This window comes from Anomaloglossus baeobatrachus, chromosome 4 (assembly GCF_048569485.1).
Source record: "Anomaloglossus baeobatrachus isolate aAnoBae1 chromosome 4, aAnoBae1.hap1, whole genome shotgun sequence".
NCBI lineage: Eukaryota > Metazoa > Chordata > Amphibia > Anura > Aromobatidae > Anomaloglossus > Anomaloglossus baeobatrachus.
In genome coordinates this window covers 466,509,531-466,532,182 of record NC_134356.1, presented here as the reverse complement: position 1 = coordinate 466,532,182, position 22,652 = coordinate 466,509,531, and positions in this window count along the sequence as shown.

Sequence of the window (22,652 nt, the reverse complement as noted above, 5' to 3'; positions counted from 1 at the left end):
TCATTTTGTCTCTTATGGTTGTGGTCTACCTATGATGTCAATTACAGGCTTCTCTCCTCTTTTTAAGTGGGAGAACTTTCACAATTAGTGGCTGACTAAATACTTTTTTTCCCCACTGTATTTAACCTCGTAGCCTAAAAATAGCATGATTAACATGGACGATCTGGTCTGTCTTACCTATCCCTGATGAAACATTACGTACAGTAATTGGTCGCTGATACAAGTAGATATTTCAAAATCAAGTTATATAAATAAAATTAAATAAATGTACTGTAGATGTAATTAATTGAGAATATCTCTACCCTGCCTGGAGATTGAAGGTTTTCTCATTGACTTTGGACTCATTCAGATGTTATTGATTTTTTGTTGTACACAACAAATGGTCTGAGTTTCATCAGTGTTTTGGGTTGGATTTTCATCGGTTTGGTCAGTGTCAGTTTTTACCATCAGCGTTTTATCAGTTCTGATTGTGTTAAAAAGAACTGATTGGAATTTCACAAGCTTTTCCTATCAAACAGTCCATAAACATCATAAAGATGGCATCCGAGTGTTGAATGATTTTCTCACTGTCACATAGACTTGTATTGGTGAGTTTGATCCATCACTTGGATCAAAATTGGAGAAGTCTATGTAATTTTGTTCAGACTACTCAGACTACAAAAGTACACAACATGTGAAAAGCTCCACAGACTATAATCGGTATGAGTTTTATGAATCAAAAAATCAGATAGAACTCACACGTAAAAAAACTGGCATCTGAATAAACCCTTGCAGGTAGGGCTAAAATGTGGGGAGAAGCTTCTTGGTGAACATGCCACGGTAACTACTTTATTACTATCATTATTTTAGAAATAGAAAGTATTGTCATACCTTGGCACTCACTGAGCGCATAGTTATAAAAGGTTGCCGGAGGACAGCTAGTCAGACACTTCCCCTGGTACAGTTTTGGGTTAGCAGAAGGACAGGTCTCACAGTCAACGTCTGATGTCCCCGAGCATGTCTCACAGCTGATGTGACAGGAAACACATCTTCCAGCATCCAGATCCTCATAGTAGCCATTAGGGCAGGTAGCCTTGCAGGTGCCGTTGAAGAGAAGATATAAGTAACTGCATTCTTTCAAGAGGAAACAAAAGAAAACTTTTAGTACAGGCTAAATCTAACAGTTTATTGTGAATTATTTCAATTATTTCTGCACTTTGAGGTTTTTGAACTTTGCTTTTTGTAAGATTATTCTAAACAATTAGAAATATGTTTTCTGTGGAACAGTGTCTTATGCTTTACTTGGACAAAAAAAATACATAATTTGCAATTTAAGCAAATAAATAATTATTTAAAATGTTTACTGAAAATATCAGAGCCACAACTACAGAAAACACTCGCACTTATTTCATTCAGGACCTATAGTTTGAGGAGATCCAAAAGCCCCTATACTACAAAAGAAAACACTGGGCTTATAAATGACAAATGTTGGGTGCGGAGATCCTACTTTAAGAGACTTGACTTAATATTGTGATGTAAGAACACCTCCATAGGAATCTGTACAGGACTTCCAAGATGCTAGAAAAAAAGCATGTTCAAGATGACAAAAAAAGAACTCCACCAAAAAATTTGCAAAAAATCACAATAGATAACTATCGATAGGCACAGTATTTTCACAGTGCAATTTAAAAGGCTGCAAATATTGTATTTACTCCAGAAATAAATGTATTTTAGATTTGTTCAGGCATAAAAATAATGTAGGAGGCTAATATATACTTCCAGACCCACTTCCAAGTTCAATTATTGGACAAATTAAAAACACATTTTCTGGAACCCACGCCTCTGAGAAGGCTCATTTATTTTAAGATAGAACTATTTATATTTGTTAACACTAGAAATACTTGATGAAAGAAAATGCAACACTAAATATTTGCTTATGTTCTCACTGCAGAAAAATGTTTGTTTTGTTAAATTATTAACACTTTATTTTTCCGGTAATAATCAAAGCTAAGTAAGCAAGTTTGTAAAATTTACATTGAACCCAACCCATGATGGCACCATAGAGATTTGGTAAATCCAAGGTAAAATTGGACTTTCAATTAACACTTCAAGATAAGTTGTCGGAAGGAATAACAGTATATCCGGCAATTATATAGTATGTCTTGTTTCCTGAAAGATTGATCTCACCTACATACTCTAGTCCAAGGGTCCCCAACCTGTGGGCAATTGGGAAGAGCAGGGTAAAGCACCAGGTCTAATGGATGTGCCACTTCTGGGGCAGCTGTGGGCTTCTATCTTTAAACTCAGAAGGGCCAAATAACCAGCTTGATAATACCAGGCCACAGCTGTCTGCTTTACCTTGGCTGGTTATCAAAAATAAAAACGACATGGGATCCCCTCTATTTTTGATAATCAGTCAAAGTATAGCACACAGCTGAGGGTTGCAGACTGCAGTTGTCTGCTTTACCTGCGCTGGTTATCAAACATAGGTGGGATTTAGTTGGGAAAAGTCAATTTTTTTTTATTCATTGATTTTATTCACAGCAGTGTTCAGGCATCTTCTCCATGCAATAAAGCTTTAAACATACTTTAAAGCATACTACCAGCACCTGAACTCTGAACTCAGACACAGACTTTTTTTTATAAAGTCCATGTTCAAGCTAAAATACCTGACACCCATTGCAAAGTACAACCCCTGAACTTTACAGTTAGGGTTCACTCATCCCCAAGTATGAGCCCTCAAATAACATCCTTAGATAAAGTATGAGGACCCACTCCGTACACATATATATATATATATGCAAATATATACACAGTATGGGCCTCACACATAGCCCTTTACATACACTGAAAAGCAAAAGGGTAATATTGTTTTGAACTTTTGAATTTCAGGCTCCATGTCTTACCATCTACTACATCTTTGAACGTGAGACTACCTTTACTCATTCTTGCTATCTCATATGTAAGTTTGACTTGCAGCTATTTATCATATGATCATGCAGATTCTTCACATGTCATTGCATTGTTACTGTTTTGCGCCTAAAAATCTAAATTTTAATATTTTTTTTTATGTTGTTAGTATTTTGTAAATCCACTTTTGTCTTTCAACACTACCTGAATCCTTGTAGGCATGCCCTCAATCAGATTCAAGCATGTCTTGACCGAAATCTGATCCCAGGACTTTTCTACACATTCCCAATATTGGTTCATCCTGATCAACTCACTTGGATATGTATACAGCTCTTTCTTCAACCCTACCCAAAAGTGTTTGATTAGGTTGAGGTCTGAAGACTGTGGGGACCAATCCAGCACCTTGTGATTGAACCATTTCTTTGCAATCTTGACGCTCTGCTGGAACACTATGTTGTCCTTTTCATACCCAAAAGTACTCAAGTGTATGAAGTGACTCATCTTGTAGGATACTCACAAATAGCTCAGCATTGAGACCACCATCCATCCAGGTCAAGTATTCAATGCCTTTGGATGTGAAAAAACCCTATATCATCAGGTTTCCTCCACTGAAATTGACAGTTCCTTCAATTTATCAATCCGTTAGCCCCTTTTTCCCTTGTTTCTTCCAGACCCGTTTGCACCCATCAAAGCTTAGTCTATGGACTTTTGTCTCATTGCTCCAAATCACCTGTTTCCAATTTCTGCTGTCCACTTTATGTACTTTTTTTGCAAATTCAAGCTGACACTTCTTATGCTGGTACTGAAATCAAGGCTTCATTACCTTTTTTCGAGCCATTATCTGACAGGTACCAGGGTAGGAGCCCTGGTGCCTTGGCTAGGAGGCAGACGGTGGTCTCCATCAGCAGGAGACAGGAAGACCGCTCGGTGGAACCGAGGTGGACCGGGACAGGGTTGTAGCCCGCCGGTACCGACACCGGGAACCGACCAGGAAACCATAGCACAAAGGGGGGTACTCGGACCCTGAAGCCAGAAGCCAGACTCGACTGGAGCTGGTTAATTAACTGATTGAGGCCAGGACTAGAGGTTCTGTCCCACCCAAAGCCCCTCATAGGAGACAACAGCCCACCGAATAGGAATAAGAGGTCACCGCCAAGGCCCATAGATCCCACGGACCAGTGTCTGCGGGCACGGCTCCTTAGGCCACATCCAGCCGGGAGCTGACTCCTACGTTTCACACTAGAAAGTCACTTCTACTTAAAAAGGTGCAGGAAAAGGATAGAGACCACCAGCCGGGTGAAGTACCAGAACGCAACCGGCCGCGGCAGCGGCCACCACCATCTTGGTTTACCAGAGACTTGTGTGTGTTTCTAACAGTGAGTACACCAGCACCTCCTGCGGTCGCCATCCCCTGCACCAACCCAACCGGGTCCCGGGCCACCATCCCTGCCCATGGAGGGGTTAACAACTCGCTGCACAACATCTCCCCTGGGTGCCCCGTCACAGCAGCAGTGGTGTCCTACCTCTCCACACACCGTGGGTGGCGTCACAAACTCAATATGGCCCAGTCTGTAAAAATACGTCCCCCCCCCATTTATTCGGCTTGTCCGCGAGATCCCCGGGTCCGGTGACCCTCGAGCCACCACCCCTGAAGGTCTGGACCTGAGCAGCGCCGGCTGCTGGCACGGGAGAGGCACATGTGTATCTGTGATCTCACTATTACGAAAGCATACATGCCACCTCCACTGCCGTGTTTGTCATGCCAGAACTGATACATCTTGTGATGAGCGGACTTGTTAAACGTAAGGTGTCGCCTTTTTTTTATTTTTGTATTAATAATAGTGATCATGGAATCAAGTATTTTTAATGCAAAATTAAACTCACTGTTTATTTAGTTTTTATTTAATTCTATTATTACTGAAATACTGGGGGCTGCCATCTTGGATCTGCTGTGAGTAACAGTTACTCACTGTATTTATTGCAGCCCTCTATGCATTGATTCTGATTGTCGGACTGCAACCCTATTTTCTAACACAGAAAGCTCCCTGCTGTGAACTGGACATGCCCCATTGGCTGTCCAGCTCACAGCAGAGGGAGGAGATCGCCACCATCTTTGTGGCGCTCACGGCAAATGTTGTGTGTTGCACTTTCCCCGTCACCAGCCGGGATGTGTGAGTACCGGTGCCTAGCAGCGGTGATTGCACCGTAACTGATCCTGGCATGCTGCTCCTCTCCCCCTCCACTCACCACCCCCAATCTGCTCACCAGTCCCCCATCTGCTCACCAGCCCCCTTCTCCGCTCACAACCCCGCCCTCTGTCTCTGCTCACCCCCTCTCCGCTGCCGCTCACCTCCCACTCCGCCGTTCAACCCCACTCCGCCGTTCACCCCCCTCCCCGCATGTGCTCACCTCGGGCCTCCACGCTGACAGGAGGAACAGAAACCAGGCTGACAGGACAGGCTGACGGGGGTGCAAGTCTGAGATGAGTGCATGCGGCTGGAAGTGGCATTCGCAGCATGACATCTGTAGTGTGTCGCACCTAGGGATATAGAGCACTCGATTCCGGGCAGTATATGTCTTGGGAATGTCACTGGGGTGACAGTTCCGTGCCCTGGGCCCTTTTTGTAATGGGGGTGTATTTACAGGGGATTAGAGTAATGTTCATACGTGTTGCGGCTATAGGTATGGAGCCACCGCTGCAGAATGTGGGGCTGGTGTTAATTGCAGCCTGGATGGTAGGCCCTCCGCAAGCAGGGCCGGGCCCCAGAGGATGGGTGATGTGACAGGCGTCAGAAGAAGGTAGGCCACACCGAGGTATATTGCAACTGGTTTTTACTCACTGCTGGTCGGTGGTAACTGGTTACCTGAGGCTGGCTGGTTTCACCTTCAGGCCCCCTTCGTCCCAGTGCCAGTTTAGTACTCTGGTACCTTCTTCCCCTGCACCTGTCTCTGGTAAATGGGTCCCCGTGGCATAGAGCAACTGGGGGTCCCCGTCCGGTGGTTTGTCCACTTCTGTCCGCCTGACGGTAGCATGAACCCTGTGGGGTTGGAGTCTCTGGTCCTGTCTCCGGTTCTCCCTTTGCTACTGAGTCTTCGGATTTTTAGGGTCAGCAAAGTCCTTGATAGTCCCCTTGCTGTGCAGGTGTTAACAGGTCGGACTGGAGCTCTTTCCTGTCCTAGGGTCCTGTACCCCATCCGTGCGTAGTTACGAGAGTACTCCACCATACTCCACCGGCAACTACTCTCCTGGGTACCAGGTTACCGTTAACCCAAGTAAGAATGTCTCCTCACGTTCACCTTCACTCCTCTTCTACTCTGAAACTGACTACTCTCCCCAGTTTGCACCTCCCACCTTATCAACTAGTGGACTGGACTGGCTCCACCTCTAGGCGGCCATCCATTGGTCTGACCCTAGCTATGTACCATTGAATGGGGGATTGTTGGGGAAAAACTGGGATTACCTGGGCTTTTGTTGTTACCGGCACTGGTCTCCCGAGGCCCTAACGGATATGCCCTGCATCCTTGTAGCACCCAGATGACTTCAGGGGCGCTACAAGTGCAGTGCTCCTCAGGCTGCAGATCACCCCTCCTTGCCGCATGTCACCTCGACCTCCGATCCCAGCCGGCAGCACAGTGTATGAGGGTGTGGGATATAGTGCGACGTAGGATACAGTGCAGGATACAGTGTAGCACGGAATACAGTGCAGCGCGGGATGCAGTGCAGGATACAGTGTGGCGTGGGATAGAGTGCAGCGTGGGATACAGTGCAATTCGGGATATAGTTCATTTTTTTTTATATTTTTCTCAAGTAAAAACAAATAATATTTAAACAAAACATTAAAACATTATTGCTTTACATTTTTTCAGTTATTTAATTTTTTTGGTTTTGACGACACCTCCCCTTTAATGTCCCCATACAGTTTTTATTAGACCGTGTAAAATGGTTTTAAAAAAGTGCAGATTGATCTATGTACTAGGTCAGTGCTTTGCATAAGCAGAAACCTGCCAAGGTAAATCTGCCTTATCACAGACTACGTCTAATTTTTGATTTGTATCTGCATTCACACCACAATATTAGTGCTCTGTTTTATGCAGACAAATGCATCATGCAGAATCCAATTGTTAATTTAGATCTTGGACTTGGCAGCAGCACTGGGCTGTTGGGGCTAAAGGCCGCAGCATGACCGCTGCATGGGAACGCAGCCTTAAGCCCGCTTTATACGCTACAATATATCTTGCGATGTGTCGACAGGATCACGTCGTAAGTGATGCACATCCGGCATCGTAAGGTACATTGTAGTTCGTGACAGCTATATGCAATTGCGATTGAACGTTAAAAGGTTCATCGCATACACGTCGTTGAATCCTGACGAACTGCACGTCGGGTTGTTCAATGTTCCCGAGGCAGCACATATCGCAGTGTGTAACACCCCGGGAACATTGAACAGATCTTACCTGCCTCCCGCGGCTCCAGCCGGCAATGCGGAAGGAAAGAGGTGGGCGGGATGTTTACGTCCCGCTCATCTCCGCCCCTCCGCTTCTATTGGCCGGCTGCCGTGTGACGTCGATGTGACGCCGAACGTCCCTCCCACTCCAGGAAGTGGACGTTCGCTGCCCACAGCGAGGTCGTATGGACGGGTAAGTATGTGTGACGGGGGTTAATCGTTTGTGTGGCACGTTCAACAAATTGAACGTGCCACACATACGATGGGGGCGTTGCAAATCGCATACGATATCGTATACGAAATTGCAACGTGTAAAGCCTGCTTTAGAAGATGGGCCATATTTGCAATGCTACAGAATAACTTTTCTATGATCTGGTTTGTGGAGAACATATCCAGATTTCAACATATATAAGCTCTATTTGTATTTCCATTAAACAATCCAATAAATGTATATGTAAGATGCTAAACATGAGTAAAGTACGTAGTAATGTTTTGTTATACCTAGACATGCTCTTTCGTCTGCACAGACAGTGCAGTGTGCTGGACAGTGCTTGCAGATGCCCTCTTCATCGGGGTAATACCTCACTGAGCAGTTAGGAAGGCACTTATTGTTCTCCAGGTACAGGCCATCCACACAGGACAAGCAGTTTCCTTTACTCCCCTCACAGGTCCAGCAGGAACCCTCACATGTGTCACATGAGCCATCAATATTTTCATAGTAACCTCTGTAAGAAATAAATAAAAAATCTGCAATAGAAATTAATATAGGAAGAAATAAAATTATGGAAACTGCATTCATTTGTCTATTATCCACCCAGCTCCACACTCTCATTCCCTTCTTTCGCGGTCCACAACTCTCTCTCTTCGATTTCTTCTCCCTCAAAGTAGTGGTTGTATACCGTCCCCCAGGCTCATCCACTCAGTTCTTTGACCACTTTTCTGCCTGGCTGTCGCACTTCAAGTCCTCAGAGTTGCCAACCCTTATCCTGAGAGACTTCAACATTCCCATGTACAGCCCCACCTCCCCATCTGCATCCCAGCTTCTATCTCTAACCACCTCTCTTGGTCTCTCGCAGCTCTCAACCTCTGAGACACACAAAGACGGTAACAACCTTGACCTGGCCTTTGTCCGCTTCTGCGCAATGTCTCATTTTGGTAACTCACCTCTTCCATTCTCTGGCCACAACATCCTCTCCTTCACACTCACAAAGCCCACGCCAGCACACTCCCACCTATCACAAATTCGGAAACCTACCGGCCATTGACCCTCATACACTTACAGACTCTGAACACTCATCACAGTCTTCAATCTCCTCCATTTCCTGTCCGGATCTGGCTGTAAATCACTACAATGATGCTCTCAGAAGCACACTGGACTGAGTAGCGCCCCTCACCATCAGAATCTCCAAACACAGAGTAAAACAGCCCTGGCTTACATCGCAAACTCGATTTCTCCAGCAATCCTATAGAAGTGCCGAATGCCTATGGAGGAAAACCCTCACACCAGAAAACCTTATCACCTATAAATTTATGTTAAAAACCTATAACTCTGCCCTTCACTTCTCCAAACAGACCTACCTCACCACCCTGATCTCTCTTTCCAACAATCCTATAAAGTTCTTCAACACCTTTCATTCACTCCCCAGTCCTAAAGTGCCGCCCCCTATCACCTTTGTAGTGATGATCTGGCCTCCTACTTCATAGAGAAAATAAAAAATATCCATCAGGGAATCAGCTCCCAGCCACCAAGTGTCGTGATTCCCATCCCTCCCTACATCTTGTCTGACTCAGTCTCCATATTTGACCTAGTCACAGAAGAAGAAGTCTCTAGGATACTCTCTTCCTCAAAGGCTAGCACTTGCGCTACTGACCTTCTCTTGACCCATCCTGAAGAAATAACTACAGATCAGTTTCCAATCTCCCATTCAATTTCTAAACTCTTCGAGTGCAGTCTACCCCTGCCTCACCTGTTACCTCTCCAATCACAATGACATTATCTTGCCGTTGGTCATTGGGCTCACGTGGATTGGCCAATACATAAACTAAAAATCTCTTGTTGGCAAAATTTCCAAAGCAGTAATGCAATTCCTATGTCTTTTTACTCATTTTATACATTAGCTATGTATTTTTCTCCTTTCTCTAATATTCTTATAGCAGTAATGCAACATCAAAGTATCCTTATATTATTGAGTGTCACTGGATATGCTTTTGTAGTTTACGCAGTTTCCAACATCATGTATGCTCTCTATCTGAAACGTAACCTTTCCAAAACTGAACTTCTTTTACTCGCTCCGTCTACTAACCTCCATAAGCTTGACTTCTGCCTCTCTGTGTGCAGCACCACGTTAATGCCTCAGCTGCAGACTCACTGTCTGGGTGTTATGCCTGACACAGATTTTCCTTTACCTCCTATATACAATCTCTCGCCCACTCTTGCTGCTTGCACCTGAAGAACATCTCTAGAATCCGCCCCTTTCTCACCATGGAAACAACAAAAAACCTCACTGTGGCCTCGATCCACTCCCACCCTGATTACTGTATTTCTCTATTAATTGGTCTCCTCCTCACTAGACTTTCCCTTCTCCAGTCCATCTTTAATGCTGCAGCCAGGATCACCTATCTGGCTAATTGTTATTTGGACACTTCCTCTCTGTGCCAGTCATTATACTGGTTGCCCATACATCATAGGATGCAGTATAAATTGCTTGTTCTCACCCACAAAACTCTTCACGGTGCAGCACCACCTTACATCTCCATCCTTATTTCTGTCTATCATCCTACCCGTTCTCCACGCTCCACAAATGACGTTCGACTAACATCCACACTAACCTGAATCTCCCATTTCTGGCTCTAAGGGCCACTTTACATGCTGCGACATCGCTAGCAATTGCTAGCGATGTCGAGCGCGTTAGTACCTGCCCCCGTTGTACGGCCGATATGTGGTGATCGCTGCCGTAGTGAACATTATCGCTACGGCAGCGTCAGACACACATACCTGTTCAGCGACGTCGCTGTGACCGCTGAACAATCCCTCCCTCAAGGGGGAGGTTCGTTCGGTGTCACCGCGACGTCACTAAGCGGCCGGCCAATAGAAGCGGAGGGGCGGAGATGAGCAGGACGTAACATCCCGCCCACCTCCTTCCTTCCTCATTGACGGCGGCCGCAGGAAAGGTGAGGTTCCTCGTTCCTGCGGTGTCACACATAGCGATGTGTGCTGCCGCAGGAACGATGAACAACATCATACCTGCAGCAGCAACGATAATTGGGAATGGACCCCCATGTCACCGATTAGCGATTTTGAATGTTTTTGCAACGATTCAAAATCCCTCATAGGTGTAACACGCCACGACATCGCTAACGCGGCCGGATGTGCGTCACAAATTCCGTGACCCCAACGACATCGCTTTAGCGATGTGGTAGCATGTAAAGCGGCCCTTAGACTTGTCCTGAGCTACACCAACCCTCTGGAATGCTCTACCCCAAGAAACTAGGACTGTCCATAACTTGCACAGCTTCAGACGCTCCCTAAAAACACATCTTTTTAGGGCGTCCTATCACCCTCCCTAATCAAAGTCGATTCATATATATCCCCTCCACTATTTCTCAGAACATGATTCTCCCTCAAACTCCACCGCACACAAATGCATTACAAAGATTGGCTGGTGACTGGCTCATGCAGTCTTCATCTATCTCACATTTAATCATGATGACTAGACTGTCATTATAAATAAGCACTAGAACCTTGTGTCACTCCCACCTCGCCCGATTGTAGTTTGTAAGCTCTTATGAGCAGGGTTATCTTTATTTTTGCTTTAATTATTGTATCTTCTATAACTGCTACTTAAGTTTGTTTGTATATGAACTATTGAATTGTAAAGTGCTGTGGAATATGTTGGCGCTATAGAAATAAAGATTATTATTATTATTATATTATTATTAGTAGTAGTAGTAGTAGTAGTAGTAGTAGTAGTAGTACACACTGAATCCTGCACTATATTGATACGGTGACCAGACATTAGTAAGTAAGCACTTGATGTTTTTTGGTGCATAGAGTTAAAGAAGGACCTAGCAAAAACGTCTAAGAGACTGTCTTACAAGATTGTGTCTCCTAGCATTGCCAGTACCTTGACCATATTTTTTCAAAGAAATTTAATTTTATTTAAATTCTCCTAATGTACCTGGCCTTATACATGTCAGAGCCATGAGCAAGAGGCTGTACAGATGCACACGAAATCACACTATATGGCACTCTATCCAGGACAGCATTATGAATATAGTGACTTTATAATAAGCATTCCACAATTTTACACTCTTCGATATTGAAATTGCAACATGGAGGAAAAGTAATGGAATTATGAAAATCACAATATCTACAGACATATACATTTTGAAAAAAGTAATAAAAATGTTCGAAACACCTCGATTTGTTCAGTATCAATTATCAGCACTACACACATAAATACAATCACTTTCACTCCTCGGCTGCCACAATGAGGCTATTAATGGTTGTCTGAGGAATGTTCTGTCATGTTGAATGCACTTGCTTATGCAAATCATCAAGATCTGCTGCTGGCCAATAATATGGCCATTACTCCAAACTGTCACAGTAGCCATTTTTCAACACAACAATGTCAGGCTGCAAGCATGTTGATCATACTACTGTCAGTATTCTGTGTGGTCTACATGTGCCACCATGGCCTGCAGTGTCTCCATACTTTTCTCCCTTTGAATGTACTTAATTTTGAATTGTACTTAAAGTACAATTTGAAGGCCAATCTGTTAAACACAATTTCACTCCTAAGTACTTAGGTGTAACCCTTGACAGAAGTCTAACTTTTAAATCCCATCTGGATAAATTGGCACAGAAACTGAAAGCACGTAATAATATTATTCAGAAACTTTGTGGATCCTCCTGGGGCTCGGCAACATCTGTTTTGAGAACATCTACTTTTGCCCTGGTGTACTCTGCTGCAGAATACTGTGCTTCAGCATGGTTAAATAGCTGTCATGTAAACTTAATTGACACTCAGCTGAACAACTCTTTGCGTATAATATCTGGTGCTATTAGACCTACACCTGTTCACTGGTTACCTGTGCTGAGTCATATCGCACCCGCAAATCTAAGAAGACAAAAGCTCCTACTTAAAGAATACACTAAACTAGTGAATAATGAAAAACTTCCAATACACCAAAATATCAGAGATGTTACAATACAACGATTGAAATCAAGACATCCACCCATCCGAACTGCAATCACCTTGCATGAACAAGACTTCAAGAGGAGGAGAAATGGCGAGAACTTTGGGTCAATGTAGTAGAAGGTGATCCCCAACTTTTCCCTAAGTTACAAAACCCTCCACCAGGCTTCAATCTACCAAGGAAAACATGGGTTACTCTAAATCGTATCAGAACAAACTTTGGCGTCTGTGCAGATTTTATGTATAAGTGGGGAAAATATCACTTTCCGACCTGTGACTGTGGATCAGATCATCAAATTATCCAGCACATTGTTGAGGAGTGCCCCCTGAGATCCTACCATGATGACAAGAAAGATTTCTATATTGTAAATGATAACGCTATTGCATATATGGAAAATCTTGATATTCAACTTTGATTTTTATCCTTTTGATATTTTTCAATCACTGTCTATTGTCTGGTGTTTATTTTTATATGATGGTAAGGTATACATTCATACGATTAAATAAATAAATCTCCCTTTGAGCACATATGGGATGTAATTGTCAACAATTGCAAAGAGTGCTGACAGCAGGGGATCTTGATGATTTACATGTGGAAGAATATTCCTCAGACAATTAACTTCACTGATAGCATGCCATAGTGTGTAAGTATGATTCTTTTTCTGCACTTATGCTTCCTATTTATTAAATTGGGATGTTTTCAAGATGTTTTCATTTTTTTTATAATTTTCATGATATTAATAGGTTTATTGATCCTGTGATTTTCACAATTTTGCCTTCATGTTGAAATTTCAATGTTCAGAAAGCTACATACAGTTGCTAGAAAAAGCCTGAACACCCCTGTTTTAAATGTCTGTTTTTCATCATAAAAAAATCACTTCAGAAGTTTTCCCACCTTTAAAGTCACCAATATGTGATTAAACTGCAGATATATGGTTAATCTGCAGGTTACTAGCATTTTTAACTTGCCCATCGCTTGCACATTACCTCAATGGATGAAATGAACTTTATTCCCCATGCAGCATTCCAGTTTCAATCACGGATGTGACACTGGCGCAGGTTCAGTTACCGCTTTGTGTATGGATAGCGGCAGCTGTAAACACACCTCCCCTCCTTCTCTGCCACAGTCTCTGGTGCTGAATTTGTGGATCGTTAGTACGATGGAGGAAATTCGTGGGAACATTTTTGATAATAAATTGGTGAACCATGGATAGTGTGAGTCTTTATTCAAATAAACTATTTTTTCCTGTGTGTCTTTTTTCTTTCTACTTCCTGCGTTAGTAATACCTATCCATTACCGTACTAATCCCTGGGCTTGATGCCAGCAGATGTTAGACAGCTAACATCGACCCCCCAAAAATATCCCAATTGCCACCGCATGAAGACAATCGGGAAGAGCCAGAATTGGGGCATCTAATGTGAAGAGCCAATTCTGGGGTGGCTGCGGGGAGTATTTTTAAGCGGGGGAGGGCCAAATAACCATGGACCGTCCCAGTCTTATAATATCAGCCTGCAGACTTTTGCTTTAACTTGGCTGGTTATTAAAAATGGGACCCAACGTCTTTTTTTTATTATTTATTTATTTAGTTCCCAGCAGCGACCTAGAGTCAGAGATGCATGCTGGATTTGACTTCCCCATGCAGTTACCATTACATTTCAGTGATTTTCCAGCTCCCGCAGCCCTCTTGTTAGGGTCTTTTGGAAAAATGCTGGAGTTTCCCATTGACTTCCATTATACTCGTTACTTAGTCGAGCCCATCCGGGTGTCCGACCTCTTCGAATTGAGTAATCAATTCAAGATTCATAAGGCACATATTATATCTATGGTGTCAGAGGCCAGCTCAAAATGTTTTGAGTGTTATACCAATCCATCTGGTATAACACTCAAAATAATGCTGAAACACAATTATATGGCCAGAGTAACCAAATTAATCAACCCAAGAGATGAATAAAATATATCAAAATATTTATTGGGATACATTAAAAAAACATATATGACAGACATTATATATAATAGAGGTCACAAAGAATACACAAGTAGACCCCAAAAATCGGGGGAGTGACCAGATGACAATGGTGATTTCACTTATATATAGTGCAGGCCGAAAAAAATGGACAAGTAACTAAACATAAATATCAGTTCAAATATTCAATATATGGAAGTCCCCACATGCAGTCCAATGCGTGTTTTGCGAGATGCTTTGTCAAGCAAGGAGTTCACGAAACGCGCGTCGGACTGCGTATGGGAACTTCCATATGGGTGAGCCATGCACTTTATGCCATATTAATGGATAAATGTATAGACATTTTGTATCCAATGTATTGAATATTTGTACTGATATTCATCCTTAGTTACTTGTCTATTTTTTTGACCTGCGCTATTTATAAGTGAAATCACCATTGTCATCTGGTCGTTGCCCCGCTTTTTGGGGTGAACTTGTGTACTCCTTGTGACCTCTATTATATGTAATGTCTGTCATATATGTTTTTTAATGTATCCCAATAAATATTTTGATATATTTTATTCATCTCTTGGGTTGATTAATCTGGTTGCTCTGGCCATATAATTGTTTTTCAGAATTGAGTACCAAGTAGTTGATCATTTTAGTGTTCGCTCATCACTATAAGGGCCGAATTAGATGAGTAATGCCTTTTTTATCAAACCAATCTGATTATTTTGTAAAAAAAGGTATAATTTCTCTCCCCAGACAACTCTTTAATTCCACAAACTTGAAAAGTATACTGTATAAATGTATCATATATATTTTCATTCATGTGTGCAATCTATAATCTTTCTAATACAATAATTTGAGACTGAATTTAATTCTTACATTAGTGAAAGCTAAAATAGTTTATAAAATGAGAATGAGGAAAAGATGATCAATGGTAAATAGGGACTAATATACTGTATGTATTTGAACATACTAGATAAAAAACAGCAGTAGCAAAAGTGACCAACAAGTGGCAGTATAGAACACCTTTATTTCTAGTATATGCATTGCATTGCGCTTTCATTTCTGTATGTTGCTTGGTACATGAGGTAGTATAGGTTTAATTTACCTATTTTATATGTATGCACATGAGATAAAAGACAGACTCATACAAAAGAAGACTTCCAAGCAAGAACTGTATATGGACCCTTTCCAGTCCAATAGTTCATCATAATCCATGTGTGTCTATAGCAGAAGTCGCTCGCTGCTCGGAGGTGGTAGTTGACCCCCTTACATCTTGGGCCTCTATGCAGCTACATAGGTGGCACTAATCTATATCTACCTCTGATATACACAAGTAAAATGTATCAGGCCAGATTGCTTGCTATGGATACTGGACTTCCAAAATTGGCATATTTCAAATACAGTAAAAGTGAATATTTCTTTTCTCACCCCTCTACTACTTACTCCAGACAGTCAGGGACACAGCGTCCTTCATGAAGAAAAAGGTTTTCCTCTTTTGTGTTACATTTCAGGCAGTTTTCACTGCTACCTGCACAACTTTCACAGGTCTCTGCACACTTTTCACATGTTTGAGTGAATGGATCACCAAAGAATCCCCGTGGACAGATTTGCACACACTGATTTTCTTCATCCAGATAATAACCTGGAATACATATGATGAATTTGTTATTCAATCAGCAAGGTCCCATTGCATAGGGTGATTCTTATTAATGACACCATTTATTTATTGTTTTCGTCAATGAACATGAACATGTATACTATGCGAGGAGGCCAAATATGATGTTGAGATTTAAGGCCTCTTTACACGCAACAATATCGTTAATGAGATATCGCTGGGGTCACGGAATTCGTGACGCACATACGGCGTCGTTAGCGACGTTGTTGCGTGTGACACCTACAAGCATCCGCTAACGATCAAAAATACTCACCAAATCGCTGATCGTTGACACGTCGTTTACTTCCCAAATATTGTTGCTCGTTCTGGACGCAGGTTGTTCGTCGGAACGACGAACAACAGTGTTCCTGCGTCCTCCGGCAACGAGGTGGGCATGTCGTTAATGCGGCTGCTCTCCGCCCCTCCGCTTCTATTGGTGAGCCGCAGTGTGACGTCGCTGTGATGCCACACGAACCTCCCCCTTAAAAAAGAGGTTGTTCGCCAGCCACAGCGACGTCGTTAGGAATGTAAGTACGTGTGACGCGTACCGGCGATATTGTTCGCCATGGACAGTGATTTGCCCGTGACACACAAACGACAGGGGCGGGTGCGATTGCTAGTGAAATTGCTAGCGATCTCGCAGCGCGTAAAGCGGCCTTTAGGATATGCTCACAAAAGAGTATAAAAATCGGTCGGATTTTCATCCAGAAAATTAGGACAATTTGTTTCTCACTTGTCATCAGTTTGCTGTCAGTGTGCATCCGTTTTTTTTTCTCAGCAGCTATTCATTTACATTTACAGGACCATTTGCAGTGTCCTATGCTGCAGAACTGTCCATGTGGCATACGATATTTTTCTCGCACTCATAGACTTGAATAGGTGAGCCTCGCCCAATTTATAGGTCCATTTGCAGCATGCTGTTATTTTTTCCTCCGGCCCGAATATAGCTGAGAAAAAAAATCACATATTTGCACTGTCTCATTAAATAACATTGGTCTGAGGACCATCTCTTGTTTTCTCACATTGCACTCGTCCAAGTTATACTCTAGTGTGAGCATGCCCTTAGGTGAATACGGTATGTTAAATTGAAAAATGACTTTTAATCTCAATAGACTGTTTGTGTCCATGGGAGGTACTGAAAGTTTGGGAGGTAATGAAAGTTGTAGAGAATGTGATCACATCGGCTACTATATGACCAAGACTAACCAAACAAGACCAAGATAGACAATGGTTCTATTTTCTGGCACTGATAAGTATTAAGGACACTTTACAAGCTACGACATCGCTAAAGCGATCTCGTTGGGGGTCACGGAATTTGTGACGCACATCCGGCCGCGTTAGCGATGTCATTGCGTGTGACACCTATGAGCGATTTTGAATTGTCGCAAAAACGTTCAAAATCACTAATCGGTGACATGCCCCTCTATTCCCAATTATCGTTGCTGCTGCAGGAACGATGTTGTTCGTTGTTCTTGCGGCAGCACACATCGCTATGTGTGACACCGCAGGAACGAGGAACCATACCTTATTTGCGGCCGCCGGCAATGAGGAAGGAAGGAGGTGGGCGGGATGTTACATCCTGCTCATCTCCGCCCCTCCGCTTCTATTGGACGGCCGCTTAGTGATGTCGCTGTGACGCCGAACGAACCGCCCCCTTAGAAAGGAGGCGGTTCACCGGTCATGGCGAAGTCGCTAGGCAGGTAAGTAGTGTGACGGGTCCATGCGATTTTGTGCGCCACGGGCAGCGATTTGCCCGTGACGCAGAAACAATGGGGGCAGGTATGCACGCTAGCGATCTCGTTAGCGAGATCGCAGAGTGTAAAGCGGCCTTTACATCTAGTGCTCACAAGCTTACTTTATCAAAACAGTGTCATACATTATATACAGTATCATATATTTTTTATAAGATGCCCACCACACCTTTGGATTAATTCCTTGACAGTTGTGGTTTGCAATATGGGGTCACCTATAGGGGTTTCCACTGTTTAGGCACTTTAGGGGTTCTTAAATGCAACATGGCGTCCGCTATCTATTCTAGCCAAAATGGTGCTCCGAAATTAAAATAGCATTCCTTCCCTTTCCAGCACTGCCGTGCGCCCAAATAGTAGTTTTCCACCACATATAGGAGTATCCCTATACGCAGGAAAAATTGCACAACAAATTGTATGGTCCATTATCTTCTGCTACTCTAGTGAAAATTTAAAATTTGAGGTTAAAGCAACATTTTTGTGGTATAAATGTATTTTTCATTTTCATAGTTCAATATTATAAAATTCTGTGAAGCACCTGAGGGTGTTCAAAGTTAATTTCGGCGCACCATTTTGGCTAGAATAGACAGCGGACGCCATGTCGTGTTTGAAAAGCCCTTGAGGTGCCTAAACAGTGGAAACCCCCATAGTTGACCCCATATTGTAAACCACAACTCTCAACAAATTATTCTAGAGCTGTGATGGGCATCTTGAACGCACAGGTGCCTCACACAATTTTATAACAAAGGATCCATGAAAATGAAAAAATACATTTTTACTGCACAAATGTTGCTTTCACCCCAACTTTTTAATTTTAACAAAGGTAACAGGAGGAAATAGACCATACAATTTGTAGTGCAATTTTTCCTGAGTACACAGATACCTCATTTGTGATGGAAAATATTTGAATTTTGGAGTGCCATTTTGGCTGGAATAGATCACATTTGAAGATCCTCTGACATGCCAAAACAGCAGAAACTCACCACAAGTGAACCCATTCTGGAAACTACTTGGCCCTAAAGTTGTAATTTTCAAAAAGGAGAAGAAAATGGACCATACAATTTGTTATACAATTTCTCCTGAGTTTACCAATACCCCATTAGCAGATGAAAACTACTTTTGAGGCATATATACAGGATGGGGAATATACAGGTATATACCAGGATGGGAAACATATATACAAGGATGGGGAACATATATTCCAGGACCGGGGACATATATATATAAGAATGGAGGACATATTTACATATCTGGACAGATGTCTGCCAGTGAATTGAAATTTCTATTTTTTATTTCTATTTTTTGCAATAGAATTGGTGACTATGGTTTGTCATATACAATCTTTGCCAGGCATATTTGCTATCTAGTATGGTCTAATTGTTCAGCAATATAAGTAAAAAAGAAGTGTTTATCAAATGGCAGAAAATGCACAATACCGAAGTGCAGCAGAAAATGTCTTGCACTTTACTAGGCACATGTCGTGCACTTTATGAGTGCAGTTTGTGACATAGTATTAGTGTCCTTTGCCCAGTGACTATTCCCCTCTATTTAACAAGGGTAAGAACATAATCATGACACATATAAGGCAATTAGAATAGAGAAGATGGCTCTACAATACCAGAATGGCAGGAGAAGCAGTCTTGTGCTTGTGGGCCAAAGCAACTCTGACAGGATGGGTCACAGGAGTAGCACTTGCTGTCTGCCACTTAAAAAAAAAAAATTGTAATTATTATATATTGCATTTATTTAATTAAAACAACATATTATGCCCTATAGGTAGTTTAAATGTTTTGGTTAAATTTTCAACTTCGTACAATAAAATAATTAATTGGACAAGGAGTCATCTGACTATTAAAAATAAGATGTTCAACCTTCAAAGACCAGACCAACAAACTGTGACCAAGGAGGTTGGGCAAATAATACACTTAGCAGGACCCTTCAAAAACGTTCATACAATAAAATACATTAAGATCATTGAAGACAAATGAAATATATCAAGTTAACAAAACGGGTATGATCTATAGCCTTCCTCATCCTGTGTTTTCCTAACCATCGACAGCCAGTGGCACCAAGGTGCATTTTTTCTTGTTTTTAGCTTCCTCAGCTTGTAACCTTGTATAAAGTTACAATATTTAACTAAATAACTTGAAGCACCCTCTGAAGAAGCAACAAATACGCAAAACGCACACTTGGACTAGTGTGAGGCGAAATTTGAGCAAACGCATGTTGGAAAATGCTATTCAATGGATTATGATGTTATGATCCAGAAACCTTTTACATCATAATAATACATCCAATAGCAGAAGAAATAAATCCCCTAATTGACCCAAAAGGTTAATGTGCAGTGATGGGGCGGACATGGACTGTAAAAGTGATGCGAGAGATAAGGAATAATATCAAATTAATCCAGTGTTATTGTATGTCCCTGCAGCAGTCATGCCAAAAGAGGACATTCTGCTTCTAATAAGGAAGTAAAGAATATACATACATTATTAGTACAGCCCTTTAACTTACATTTCCAATGAGAAAATATAAAAATATATACCTATTATGTATTAATGTAGCCCATTGAGAAATTCTCAAATTGTGCTATGAAAACCAAATCTTTCCAATAAGGAATAAGAAAGGCAATATCAATGTAAACAATAGAGATGAGCAGATCCGTGGAAGTTTGCTTTTGCCAGGTTCAGCTAGACTTTAGTTAAACGTTCAGTTCGGGACCAAGACTTGATCCAAACTTGACTCCAGACCCTGAACCTCAAATAAGTCAATGAAGGCCCGAACTTCTGTGCTGTAAAATGACTGTAAAATGGTCACAGTGAAGACTAGGCGGTTGTAAAATAAAGCAAAATGGAGGTGATTGCTCTGCAAAGAAATGTGGATAGAGAATTTAAAAAAAAAAAAAAAACGATAAAAAACCCAGACAACTGCAGGCTGCAACCCTCAGCTGTCTGCTTTACCTTGGCTGGTTTTGAAAAAATAGATGGAATCCCAAGCCATTTTTTTAAATTATTTAAATAAATAATATTAAAAAATGGTCATGGTAAAGCAGACAATTGATAGCTGTTATTATTAGACTGGGAAGGCCCATGGTTATTTGCACCTCCAAATCTAAAAATAGCAGCCCGCATCCTCCCCAGAAGGGGCACATCCATTAGATGTGCCAATTCTGGTGCTTTTCCTGGCTCTTACAAATTCCCCTGGTGCATTGGAAATCAGGGTAATTCTTTTGGGGTTGATGTCAGCTGAGAATTGACAGCTAGCATCAAGCTGAGGTAGTAAGAGCTATAAGGTATAAGACACTCCCATTACAAATCTGGTAAGTTAAAAAACACACACAAAGGTGACAACTAAGAGTTTGGCCACTTGTGTGGTGGGTGAACTGTTCTTAACCCCTTCACCTCCGGACGATTTTCCGTTTTTTTTTTCTTTTGCTCCCCTTCCTCCGAGAGCCGTAACTTTTTTATTTTTCCATCAATCTTGCCATATGAGAGCTTGTTTTTTGTGGGACAAGTTATACTTTTAAATTAAATCATAAAAACCATAAATTTTATCATATAGTGTACTGGAAAACTGCAAAAAAATTCCAAGTGCGGAAAAATTGCAAAAAAAAAGTGCGATTGCATGATTGTTTTTGGGATATTTTATTCACCGTGTTCACTATATGGTATAACTGATGTATCAGTAGGATTCCTCAGGTCGGTATGGATTTGTAGATGCCAAATATGTATAGGTTTACTTTTATCTAAGGGGTTAAAAAATATATATTTTCACAGTGGCGCACTTTTTATGGCATTTTCTGCGACCTGTGGCGTTCTCATTTTTCGGGCTCTATTGGCTCAGTGACTGCTTATTTTTTGCATCTCAAGCTGACAGTTTTAATGGTACCATTTTTGCGCAGATGCTACGTTTTTATCACCTGTTATTGCGTTTTGCGCAAAATTTGTGGTGACCAAAAAATGTAATTTTGGCGTTTGGAATGTTTTTGCCGCTATGCCGTTTGCCAATCAGAATAATTGATTTTATATTTTGATAGATCAGGCACTTCTGAACGATGGAGCCGGGTAAGTGAAGATTTACCGTGGCGGGGACTTAAATTGCGATGCCTCATTTTGACATGACAGTTCAAACGGTTAACAGGCACGGGAGGATCGCGGATCAACTTGTGCCTGCAAGGCACACGTCAGGTGTTCAAATCAGCTAACAAGTGCATGGATCGCTGGCAGCTGCCTGCGGCAGCCGCCTGTGGTTACACTATGACCGCTTAGAACGTACCAGTACGGTCCGTAGTCGTTAAGGGGTTACTTAAACCAGATGTATGGGTCCTTTGTTTGTTAAATCAAGAGAAGTTAGTCGTTGTCTCTTGACAGATTGATCAGAGCCCTATTGTTTGTAAATGTGTATTACCTCAGCCCCTCTAACTACATAATTCAGAGGAAAATTATGCAGTTGGATTGAGTTTGCAAGCAGTGGGAGAGCAGCCATCTCCACAAGCCCTGTAAAATAACTGAGTGATATAAAAAGGCATTATTTCTGTCAAAAAGGCAAAAAGGGATAGATTCTACATGACCCCAGCCGAGGAGCTTTGGTTCCAGCTGGGGGAATCACAAAACTTCTTCAGTTGGGATATTCCACATAACCTAAGCAAAGTAGCTACAGTTCCAGAGGTGGGGGATCACAGGACTGCTTCAAGATTCATTAACAGGATTTCAACCCAGGATCCATGGTTACAGCTGAAGGTTCACAGACATGCTTCACTGCTC